This window comes from Ischnura elegans, chromosome 9 (assembly GCF_921293095.1).
Source record: "Ischnura elegans chromosome 9, ioIscEleg1.1, whole genome shotgun sequence".
Lineage (NCBI taxonomy): Eukaryota > Metazoa > Arthropoda > Insecta > Odonata > Coenagrionidae > Ischnura > Ischnura elegans.
In genome coordinates this window covers 62,711,386-62,724,451 of record NC_060254.1, presented here as the reverse complement: position 1 = coordinate 62,724,451, position 13,066 = coordinate 62,711,386, and the positions used below count along the sequence as shown (strand labels likewise).

Sequence of the window (13,066 nt, the reverse complement as noted above, 5' to 3'; positions counted from 1 at the left end):
CGGAAACTTTACTTTCTTGGGGAGGGAAGGGTCCTGATGAACGGGTCATTATGCAGTTAACCGACCAGCTATCACAAGACTGCAGATGTTAAATGTCAGCTACATAAATAACAAGTTCTTCCAAAATCTATGGGGTAGAACTTCGGTATTCCCAGTCAACGAGGATAAATACTGAATCGTCCATACTGTAACTTGTCTAGACATACAGATTATCCCTAAGATAAAGAATAAAATAAAAATAAGATAGTAAAGCACTCAGGGCAATTTACTAATACAATTTCTCACAATCGAGATAGAGATACCCTTAGCACAAACATTTCAATTACTTCCTTCACCGTGAGTTTTCAAACACATCGATACCATGAAATGTTGCATTTATAAGTAAATAAAATTAGCGCGTGAAAATTCTACATTAATAATCAACCTCACGACAGAGAAGGTTCCAATCACTTCTAACAACACCTCACCTCAAAAATCTACGTATTTCAGAGTAAGTCGATACGCCTCGATAAGGGATATAAGAAAGCGAGTGCCAATCCAAATGGGACTTCCCGGGAAAAAAATGTAAGGTATATATTTCCTTTAGTTACATTTATCTAAGCATTGTCATAACTGTTTACTTCTGAATAAAAATGATCTACAAGGATATCTATATGCGCTAATCGCAGCGAAAAAAAGGAGAAAATAAGGCAAAAAAACCTGAAGAAACACAATTAGTGCCTACCCGGCGAATATACTTCGTTAAGAGTTCTCGGGATCGCCACCGGGTCAGGAACTTCATATCTGTGAGCTCACAGCCCTGAGGACGATGACCGAGTCGGACATCGAAACGTCGGCTGTTACGCAGTTCCTGACCCGGTGGCAATCCTAAGAAAAAACTGCTAGGATCAACCGAACTACGGTTTACTGTGATAATCCCATGGATCATAGAAGGTAATGAACTTAAATTATGCAATAGCATCAATATCACCATATTGACATTATACATTTTAACGATAAAACCATGGCGGGAAATAATAATGCATCTAGGACCTTTAAGACAGGAATTCAATGCGCAAGCCAAATTACAGAAAATAACAAAATTAGAAGATTCAATTATTCCAAAGTCAAAGAATATTGACAAAAACCACTTAGAAGGTTGCCGAAAAAAGCAGATAATAACACATCTAAAATCAGGCTTATGGAAGAATTGCTCAAAAAGTCAGCACTTCATCGCCATTGGTAGGCCGAGTCTGGCAACAGGCTTTGAGGATTTGAAACACGCTAAGGAAATACCAGAGCTACTTGAGAGCGTTTTCGACCCAAGAGCAGCCTGCTGCACCGAAGTGATCCATCAACATGCCACTTAAGAAAAATCCAGTGTAATCTAATCTTCGCTCAAGTTAGTCATTACTCACGAACATTAAACCTTCCTTGGCCTTCACCTATAGAAAAAGGCGAAATGGCTGCAAATAAAGCAATACAATCATCTCTATCTAATGAACAACCGACGATGAGAAAAAATGTTCGAAAAGAGGAGGAAACTCGACCGAAATGATTACACATGCCCATACGTTCACTATTAAATAGGCACACAGGTCAATAAAATGATTAAGGAAAATGGTTAAAACAACATAAGAATACACTATAAAATCCATAAGCATACAAAAAACGCATGAAACTTATTCTGTATACCGCCTCTAAAACAATAACAAACCAAAAAGATTACAGCAACAGAAAACCTTCAATAATGAACTAAAAATAAGCCAAATGAAAATCCTAACGGAAAATAAATAACCTTCAATAAGAGCGAAGTATAAACCTTCGCATCAATGGAAACCGATGAAGCGTAGTCTCCCACAACAAGATTAATCTACTGAGGAAAAAAGGCTAGGTGGAGCGTTAGGGATGGTATTCGTTGCAGGATATTGGAGAGCCCTCGAGGGGGCCGGGCGATTGAAAAACTAGACATGAGTCGGGGGGGCAAGGGCGGTAGGGTCGCGGGGGAGGGATGCGGACCCTGATGGGGTGGGGACAGGCGTGGGCGAACGCTGGGATGCGCAATGTTTCGTGGGCGGCGACGGAAGCGCCCTCTATACGGGACCCACCGAGAGTCACATCCGCGCGCGGCTCTTTGCATATCGGCAACAACCACCGCATTAGCCTTTCGTAGCCCCACGCTACCGGAAGGACGGGGAGCACACGCATGGCGTATTATGTAAACCCATCTCTCAGACCGTCCCACACATGAGCGAAACCTCCTCCCCGCCTTCATATTTCCCTCTCTATACAGTAACCAGCCCGCCGAATATGAAAAGGATGAAAAACCAACCAACCCACCTCCAAAGTAGAGAGGCATACCATCCCAGGCAGTGGCGTAACTAGGAATATGCTTTGGGGGGATGAGGGAGCATTGGGGGGGGGATTAGTGGGGGCAACCCCCCCAGGAAACGGAGATTTCAGGAAAATTTTTGAAAAATAATAATACGCCTGAAAATGCCTTTTACATCATTTTGTCACTTAAAATTTAACTTTTAGCAGATGCAGTTATTACATATCAAATCCAGACAAGATTTTCAACATTTTTGAAGTTGATACTCTTTGAGGTGCGTTAGGTAGCTATAATGAAATAATAAATTTTCCGCCAAACACGCGGAAGGTCCCTGGTTCGATCCCTGGCAGAAAAAGCTTTTTTTAATTACTTTTCAATATTTCTTCAAGCAAATTGAGTACATCAACAACTCTCTTCTTTAGAAGCAATTATTTGCATTTTAAAGCGTTACAATTTACACTTCCATTGACTTCCACACTCCATCAAGCTCAAACCATTTTGATCGCAGTTCACAAGTATATTACGGGTAGACTTCCATCCCTTAGCCGCCAAGGACTGCCAATAATTTTTTATAAAAACGATTTATTTTCATGCCTGACATAAATAATTGTTGAAACGAAAAATATCTCAATATGTGCTTCACATCGAAGGCTGTCTTGTCTAAGTATAGAGCTCACAATCGTTTCGGCTATAAACAAGTAACTTTCACGCATGCATATTAAGGGGCTAGTTCATTTCCCACCACGATCTTCGAAAGTTTTCAGCCGAAATTGACCTAGGACCCCCTTCGAGTTTTGAAATTTAAACTTTTCAATCAGTGGCAAGAGCTATACCATCAGGTAACCATGATCCCTAAAACGCAAAGTAAGGTAGGCACTCAGAATGTGGACAGTGCAAAGAATAAAAAAATTATATATTGCCTTTTCAAGTTTTATGGGCTAACCATGTCGCCATTAACGTGATTTTACCCCAATTACAGAATTCAAAAGCTAATCCCTCAAAAATTAGTTAGTTTAAGAGCCTAAGTTTTGTTTTTATGATTCTAATGTACTCGTGAATGAAAAGAATTTTTCACTCTTTCAAAATAAAATTTAAAAATTGCAATTCACTGGCAGATAATGGAGCAGTTCCATTACATGGCCCTTACTAACTCAAAATATGTTTCTAATGGCATAACGAAATTTAGATCTTTAGTCATACGAAATGCATAATGTAGTATTAATCTAATTCTCCTCACACTTTGATCAGAATAACCATAAGAGCCTTAAAAAAATTCTGATTTTTTTAATTGCAATAACCGGAAAATACAGTATGGAGAGCCCAATTATTTTCAAGGACAGTCAACAGTGTGCCAACAATTGGAAGCGCATATTTTGGAATTTTCTTGAGGTTGACATTTCCGTCTTCCCTCGGAGAAGCCACCTCAACACATACGATGGCCGGCACATTAGAGGTGGGATTTTCGGTTCATTTCCGTGATTCGATTCATTCGGTTCTATTCATGTGAATGAACTGTTCTTTCATGTCGTTCATAAAGAATCACATGAACCAAATGAACACCGCGAACCGAATGAACAACGTGAACTAAATGAACTCTGCGAACCGAATGAACAACGTGAACAAAATGAACTCTGCGAACTAAATGAACAACGTGAACTAAATGAACTCTGCGAACCGAATGAACAACGTGAACTAAATGAATTCTGCGAACTAAATGAACAACGTGAACTAAAGGAACTCTGCGAGCTAAACGAACAATGTGAATCAAATGATTGCAATGAAGCGAAATAATCCAGAGTTAACCGAAAACATTGAAGGCTGTACGCATGAACTTACATAATTATGTATGTAATTATTAGTAAGAATATCTTCATGAGTATATGCATATAAAAATTTAAGGTAATAATCGAGAAATACGACTAAACATGTTTCCTTCGTATTCGGTGATTCATTATTAAATTAGATTCTATTAATTGGCGTTACACCATAAAGAAATTTTCCCTAAAACAGACAGACTTATCGGGAGCAAAGTGGTCATGAAATTATTCCGGGTAACTCACGCAACACCTCTGACAGCGGTGTTAGCAATATTGTTAGGCATCATGGCGCACGCGACCCCTACAACATACGGGTGAAACGGGATAACATTTGTCATATTAACTCTAGGAAAAAAGTGATTTTATGAAAAATTCAGCGACGAACCTTAAGCTGCTCAAAGAAAGAATTAAAGCCCGAGCCACCTGGCATTATGCGTCAGTCTCTCAGAGGGCTTTTAACCTTTTAGCATCAAAAGAGAATGATCATGATGCTACTGCAATGCAATCAATTACGCTACAAAAAATTAGTTAATGAAACCATAGTGACATAGAAAATAAAATAAATGTTTCACGAAGTAATTCAAGAAGAGGCAATTAAGATTTAACCTCTCAAGCGAGTATATATACGTCCTAGATATTCCGTTCTTATACAAAACATTTAATAAGGAATATTGCTATTCTTGTCTCATTGAATTTAAGTAATTCCTATTTTTCAGTATATTCCTATTGATATGTTTTCTTATGTATCAACTGTCGGAGGATGAAGAACGTTAAGTTCCATAGGTTCCATATAATAAGCGAGTAATTCATGGAATATTCACTCTCAACCAGTGCAGTGCAGGTGGATTCAAGATTGTGACAAGAAGGGGGCTAGGTACCTGGGGTAACCTAGGTAACGTGGGGGGGATTGGGAGTAAACCTTCCCCGACAACTGAACAAAATTATTATTTTCTATAACTCTAAATATAATGGTGTATTAAAAAACTCAAGATATAATGGTAATATTTAGAGGCTCTCTGGATCCGCCACTGCTCTTAAATGACTAGAAAGGCCTACCCAAGTAACATTGACCGTTGGGCCTCGGTTGGGGAACCGTAGTCACGGTTGGCTCATTGTGGGTGGATATGCCTACCAAATTCCACTGTTGGCCCAACGCAGATATTGTTTGTCGGCCCAACGAAACGGTTTATGCTGTTGGCCCAACGGAAATCCCCAACGATGGCCCTACGAAATGGATTATCATTGGGCCACTGTTGGGACATCATAACATTATAGTACGGTTGCATAAGTTGCAGGATACGGTTCACATGGTTCCCTAGCAACCTAACAACCAAAACTTGTTTGGTTGTTAGGGATTGCTTTTATATGTTAATCATTCACTATGTCTTTGTGATAGCAGTTAAATAAAATAAGTCGAGTGCTTCTAACAAAAATAAGGCATTGACCTCATTTGGTAAGTCTTACAAAACTGGCATTCCTAAAATCATGTTACCTTAAACAGATAGTTTCGTGGAATTTTAAACTTTTCATCATTAATTTAGATAGATCGATATGTATATTTTTTCAGATTGTGGCATATCTAGTACAAGTGGAAGTTTTAATGAAAACAGTGTTTCAATGGACAAAGTGAGTGATTTAGTCCTCTCTGAAGAGAATGAGATTGAATTTGTAGGAGTAAACCTAAATAACAACTGCACAATTATTATTTTATGGAAAATACATCAACTATATTATACTCAATCAGTGTTTCTGTGATTCCTATTAATATCCCTAAATCTTGCACTTATTAATCCAATTGAGTAAAATGGACTAAACTTAACAATTTCGTTACCGAAGACCAGAGAATAGGAATTGTGAAGGCAATTGAATCAAATAACTCAGGGGTGTACATCTTGCAGTGTGACATGTTTGAAATTAAGGAGGATTTCTTTGAATTACCTCTTAGAAGTGGTACCATTGGTATATTTGTAGTAAAAAAATTAGTACCTGGATGCAAATTGCACAGTCCACCCAGATTTTATCTAAGTGTGTTTTGTTGCCCTACAAAGAAGATGGACAGTTTTTGTGTGTGCCATATTGTAATATGGAAAGGTGCTGTTGAAATTTTCCTAATTTTGTCGTAATAAAAAGTGTCCTAATTTGTGAAAATAAAAGTTGGGGACCTTCTGAACTGATATTGATTTTTTGTTTTCCACTTTTAACCACTGTAACCTTACTTTGTCCTATAGCATTGATTGTTAATGTATTTAATTTCATTTTGATTTATCGGGAGTTAAAGGTAAAGATTCTATGTATGTACCGGTATCATATCAAGTGAGAAGGTAAATTAATTTAACTCTCATTCTATAAAAATGAGGAATGCCAGTAAAATATAGCTTTCGTTGGGAAACGGATGGCAGAATTGAAAAGGGCCAACGGTGTATCGTTGGAGAGGGGTTGGCCTATAGTTGGGAATACGAAGGCCCGACTGTAATGCTCTGTTGGCCCATCGTTGGGGAATCGTTGGTTGGGATACGGTTGGCGAGGTGGCCAAATCATACCATGGGCCAACCGCTGTGTCCCACCATCTGCCAACAGAGGGCCAACCAAAAATGTTACTTGGGTACTGTCATCCGCGGCTCGCGAAGTAATTCAAGACCTTTATACTTCTACTACTCCGACTAGTGATGAGCGATAAATCGCTAACTGTGATTGAATCACCGTTACTGAAAAGTAGCAGTCACTGTCGGTGATTCAATATTCGAAATCACTGTGATCGGTGATTCAATCACTGGATTCGGTGAAGGTAGCTCTGGCTGCTACCAACACTACCAAGTGATATGCGATATATCGCCACCTGTGATTGAAGAGAAGTAGCCGATCACTGCCGGTGACTAAATCACCAAATACTCGAAATTACTGCGACTGTGAATACGGTGAAGTTAGCTTCGGCAGCTACCATGATGCTACCAATAGTAAAATAAGGATGTCTTATTCATCTTTTATGATAAATAAGACATTCTGTGCGAAACATACAGCTAAAGCTTTGAATCATGATGGTTTGATTATAAATATGTATAAAAAATGATTGACCCTTATCAATTCTTTTACCACATCAAATTTAATTAATTATTGTAATATAAACTCGAAATTAGAACTATTCCCTCAAAATATATTTTGCCTAATTTTACAATTTTCTATAAGTTTATTTGTTCCTATTGAGGAGAGCTCATTCCTTGGAATTGGACAAAGTAGCAGGAATAGTAGCGCCACTAATCACCGATGACTTTTAAGAGTGATTCACCTCGGTGATCGCAATCACAGTTAAGAATCACCGTTACTGATGAGTAGCAGTCACAGGTAACGAAGTGATCCGAAAATCACAGTTCCGCTCATCACTAACTCCGACGATTGTTCAAATGATTCTTCGATTCTTACACGATTCTTCAATTCTTATGATTCTTCGGTTCTTAAACGAATCTGCGATTCTTAAATGATTCTTCGATTCTAAATGATTCTTCGATTCTAAATGATTCTTCGATTCTAAATGATTCTTCGATTCTAAATGATTCTTCGATTCTAAATGATTCTTTGATTCTTCATGAACCACACGATTCTTTATGAACTCTTTGAACGAGGAGCGTATTTCGATTCATTCGGTTCATGCCAATGAACCGTTCAAAATGAACGATTCATTCATGAACGACACAGCTCTACGGCACATAAAACAAAAAAGCATTAAAAAAAACAAGGCCGTCCAAAACAACATGCACGCGGAGACGACATCGCGGGACCGTGTAAAGCAGACGGTCAATCATCCCGTGAGAGAGAGTCTCCGCGGAGAAGCCTCGGCAAGTGCCTCCGGCGGAGGTAAAGGATGACGACGGAGGAAACGCGAAGGGACGAACTTAATGTTATACGGGCACATGCACGAACTCAGGCATCGCGGGGGCCGTGACCCACTGCGGCATATGAATTACCCTGACACCGGGCGGGGCGAAGACAATTGGGGGAGGCGCGTGACAAGATAAGGAAAAGGTCTCAGGAACGACAAAGGAGTGCGGAGGGGTGGAGGGAGAGGCGGTCCGCCCCCGGGGGCCTCTGGGGTCACGTGAGGCGGAGGCCGCGGCAGGAGAAGCAGAAGGCGTAGAGCAAGAGGGCGAGGAAACCACGATAAGAATCCGAACGAAAGAAAAAGGTGAGTAATAAGGTGAGGCCAAAACCAATGGGGTGGCAGAGAGAACGAGGGGAGAGAAAAAAAATTATGGTTCCGAAGTTGAGTTTTCCGATTCGATACAATCTCGGCCCCGGTAGTCCAGAAGACGTTCTTCAGATGCTTACTTGTTTGGTGTCCTCCGTTCAATATAGTTAATACCAAGGGGACTGCTAAGAGGAGGCCCAATTCCATCCCATAGAAGGCTGATTTCTGTTGCCACTTCGGTCGCATTTTAATCGGATTTCAAAAATGTCCGCGGCGCGGTGTTGAGTGCAATTCGATCCACTTTTATCCAATATTTAAACAGTATAATGCTTGTAATTTCGGAAAATGGCATTGAGCTTTTATGAGTTTGATAGATCACGTCATCATGTGCTTAAATTTCGATTAACACCCCTAATATAATCTTATTTCCTGGTGAACCCCGGATCATTTCGTACGTCCGCGACGCGAGTGACGACTTTTGTAAACCCATTTACATGAGCGGTGAGTGACAAAACATTTAGATGCCGAGTTGAGGATCCTCATTTGTTATATTCGTTGTTATGACGGAGGAGAGCGACTGAGTTGGCTACGCAATTGCGTGATATCTCAGGCAACAGTAGACCACGAGAAATGTACTATCCTTGAACAATCAACGCAAAAATTCGTAAGCAAGCACAAGCATCAACGTAACTAATGATGTATGACTACTATAGCAGATGGAAGAAAAATTTAGAAAATGAGGGGAATAACACAAGGAAAATTCATTTCGCCAACTTTTGCATTATCATTTTTCTTTTAGGTTTTATCACATTACCATTAGTTTCAAGAGAAAAAAATTATAAGGTATATAATCAAGAATTCTAATGCTGGCTGATATTGTCTAGAAGCCGAAAATTGCTATGATTATGTGCAAGCTGTCTGCATCACTCAGAAGTTTATCTACCTGAACTATACCTTTTTCACTACATGTCATAGGAATAAAGAACTATCTCGATAACGAAAAATAGAAGCTGACAGCAGATAATGATTTTTAAAGAGTAGCAGAAGCAATTAAAACAAGTCACTAATATTACCACAATTTTCGCTTTAAGATTAATAAATAACTACAATGAATTTAGAATGATTGGATGAAAAATAGACAATTATATCGAAGCACAACAATTAGCATTTAAAATAAGGTCTCTGTGAACATTTAGATTATCTTTTCTCACGCCTTTCATTCGTCAAATCATGCAATTAGAGAAAACACAACCAGATTCTGGGAAAAAGAAAAATCTCCTCCCTCCATGCATGAAATTTTCAATAATTACCAGGCCTAGATCATCAACGATGACGTCAACGAATGCTTGGAAATCACCCAAAAGGATAGGAGCATTAAAATTTCCTATTTCGGATCACATACTAGGCCTTAAGTTGCAACTACGATTCGAAGGGGGCGGAAAGATGAAATGTAGTAGAGAACCACATGGAAAGAAGAAAGACCCCGGAACAAACTAACTGGAATCAATAGAATACCTCTGGGAATCGAGTAATCATCGAGCCTCCTAATTGATCCCTGCTCCAGTGGACTGACCAACAGAGGACAGGCGACAACGTCGAGCATCTTGAGCAAACTATCCGCCTTCGGGGTGCATGGACTTAAGGATACGCACATAGTGAATACACACATAACATGAACTTTGACCAGTAGACAGAACATTAAGTTTTTTCTCTAGAATTATATCCATACAGGAATGAACCTCATAATTACCGTAAGTAAAATGCAAATTCGTAGCAAAACTGTTAAACTCGATGAATCGATTTTTCTGTTCGGTTAGGATTCACTAAAGTTGAGAAAAACGATAAAAAGAAAGGTAGTACATTTTGTCAAAGCAATCATACATCGGATAAAATAAACGGAAAGGGAAACGAAGGACGCGAAAAGAAGAACTACGTAATATGGACATGTATGGACACACATGCTCAAGATGTGGACACATTGGCTCAAGTTTCCGAGATCTTACATGCAGATTAATTAATATACAATTATTAATTACAGGAAAACATAAGACAACTAAGGGAACTTAAATGTAATCAACCATTCAATTCTTTTAATAAGTTCGCAAATACAGCCTAATCAGGAAAGAAAATGTACATCGTCGGGCTAGGAATAGGACATGTCAATCTTAGGAGGGTGTATACGAAGTAATAGTAGTAGTATTCACTTAGTATTATATACGTGAAAATTTAATCAGGCGTGTTATTACGCCGGGTGTACCGAAAATAACAGGGAAATGATTTCGTTTATCTCTAACACCAACTAACCTGCCGTAAGTGGGAAAAATGGTGGCTACCCGAAGGAAATTCACGACGCCCCAGAAAGGTTCACATCAGATAATAGTTATAACGTCTTCAATACGAAACCTCTACGCTGAAAAGATTGAGGAGGAAAATTGAGGATATAGTATCATTCAGCTTATCTGGAGGCGCACTTATACATCTTGTGAGATGAAAAAAGGCCACACAATTTTCCCAGAAGACGGGTTCGATGTGAAAAGGAAACTTCATCGGAATATGCGGTGGGAGGAGCAATTGGAAGATTATTCTCCATGAGTATAAAAAAAGACGATGAGTAAAAAAAATAAGAAGGGGAAGGAGAATGCACGGAGAACGTAAACGGCGCCTACATAAACAAGTGCGGTGAATATGTGAGGAGTGGGTGAGGATAGGAGGAAGTGACGCAGACGAGTAATAATAATATAGTGAAACCTGTATCATGCGACCACTCACGATTCCAAGGCAAAATTAGTCGTTATGAGGGTTATTCGTTTGACAGGGTGGAGAGGTCTGAATAGGTTTTGTCTTTTACACATGAGGCAGTGAAAAGCAAAGAGGTGTAAGGGCCATAAGCTAACTTTTGTGTAAAACCGGTTTGAAGTTGAACAAAATAGTTTTTACCAAGTACTTGTTTTAAATCCCGCTAAATAGCAGCACCTGTCAAAGCTACCACTAACATCTCCTTGCCAACAAAGAGAGTAGGCTTTCCCTGGCATGTGATGTAGTTAAATCTAAATTTTATCGTTTTTACTTACACCCCTTTGCTTCTCACTGCCTCACATGTGGTTACAAAGGACTACGCGGCTGGATTGAAAAAAATGGGAATAATACTGGGTTTTCTGGCAGAAAAAAAGGATAAAGAAACAATATGGTTTTGACGTATTTTTGCTCGGTAGGAGAGGTTTCGCTGGTTTCACCGTATTTTTAGTTAAGATTCGGCATTAAGATTACTAGAGGTAATTTCACCACGATATGAATAATAACTTTGTAATATTATATACATCTTTTTGTCATAACGACCGGATTGGGCATTTACTGAGCCATTATCAATCGTAGAATAAGGCGCGGGTTTATTAGACCATTTTACTGGATTTAACCTGATAAGTTTATTAGAAATTCGTGAAGGAGCGCTTGATATGTTGGTAAGGTTTGACACGGAATATTACTATCTACTCCTAATCAGAAACCACGCATTATTATTCTAGTGAAACAAAGCTTATTTTTTCTTACTAGCACGCTATACACTGTTTTTGTAAAAAACTTGTCTTTTAAAAACCTACTTAAAATGAATTTTTATTTCCTACTTTTTAGTGGTGAATCATGCAACCGATTAAACCAGGGCTGTTAAAGAAATGTACGCCAAAAAATTACAACGCCATTCATTGAGAAATTTTAAAATTATTTTTCCAATTGGAAATTTAGTAAATTAATTAGAATACATAGGAACAAAATTTCAAACGCCTGATTACTGAATACTACACAATCAACAGAAGCTAGGAATCGCGCAATTTATGAAGCCGATCCGACAATGGGAAGTGGGTTACAAATCAATTCCAAGATTTCATCGTTGAAAGACAAACAGATGAAGCAAGTTAAGAAAAAGCGAGAAAAACTCATTTCGGACGGCCGGGTTTCGAACCGGGATTTCCCAATTTCCTGTCAAGTACGCTACCAGTTACACCTGAACTGCTATTTTGTTCGAATCCCTGCTAGGCCACATAATTTTCTTCGAGGCCAGTTCCGCCCTAATCGTGACGAGGGAATCTCACAGCTATCGACACTGCGCTATGTTTTTCACCATCCTCAACTAAGCCAGCCAATAAAAAGTGTGTAAAACTCATTTGACTTGGCCGGGCTTCGGTCCCGGATCTCCCAATAACCGGACAAATATGCTAACAGTCAGTGGCGCCGACTCCATGGGGCCTGAGGGGGCCCGAGCCCCCTCAAAAATTCGTTATGGGTGTGAAGAAAAAATGTGCCAGGCTTGCCGATTTTCCCCGGAGTGTCCAGATAATGAGATTGGAGTTATCATGGTTCTAATGTTGATCATATGACTCTTCTAAAATGCTTAAAAAAAACTTAAAACTCACTACTTATAAAATTTCCCGGGGCAAGATCCCCGGTTTGGGCCCCCCCAATATTTTTTTCAAGTCGGCGTCCCTGCTAACAGTTACACCTGGCCGACAATTGGGCTCGAATCCAGGCTAAGCCACATGATATTTTCGAGGAGAAAGCGTGAAGTGTGAAGCTTACAGCTATGATTCTCTCCATCCTCAACTAAACCAGCGTAAGCAGGTCCCTAAAATCTCTGCCAGGACCATTGGAGTTTCTACCTCTTCCTTCCCCAGAACCTCCTTCGTGACGGAGACGAGATGAGGAGGGAGAGACGGAGGAAGAAAGAGAGGATAGGAAGGGAGAGCTTAGGAACCCACGTCGTCGGCG

At 39.5% G+C, this 13,066-nt stretch overlaps 1 protein-coding gene across 4 annotated transcripts in view; it reads right to left on the bottom strand.

Annotated features, from left to right (window-relative positions):
- Nucleotides 1-13,066, bottom strand: part of LOC124165865 (myocyte-specific enhancer factor 2) — a 261,927-nt gene that overhangs the window by 137,206 nt on the left and 111,655 nt on the right. The window lies entirely within an intron of this gene.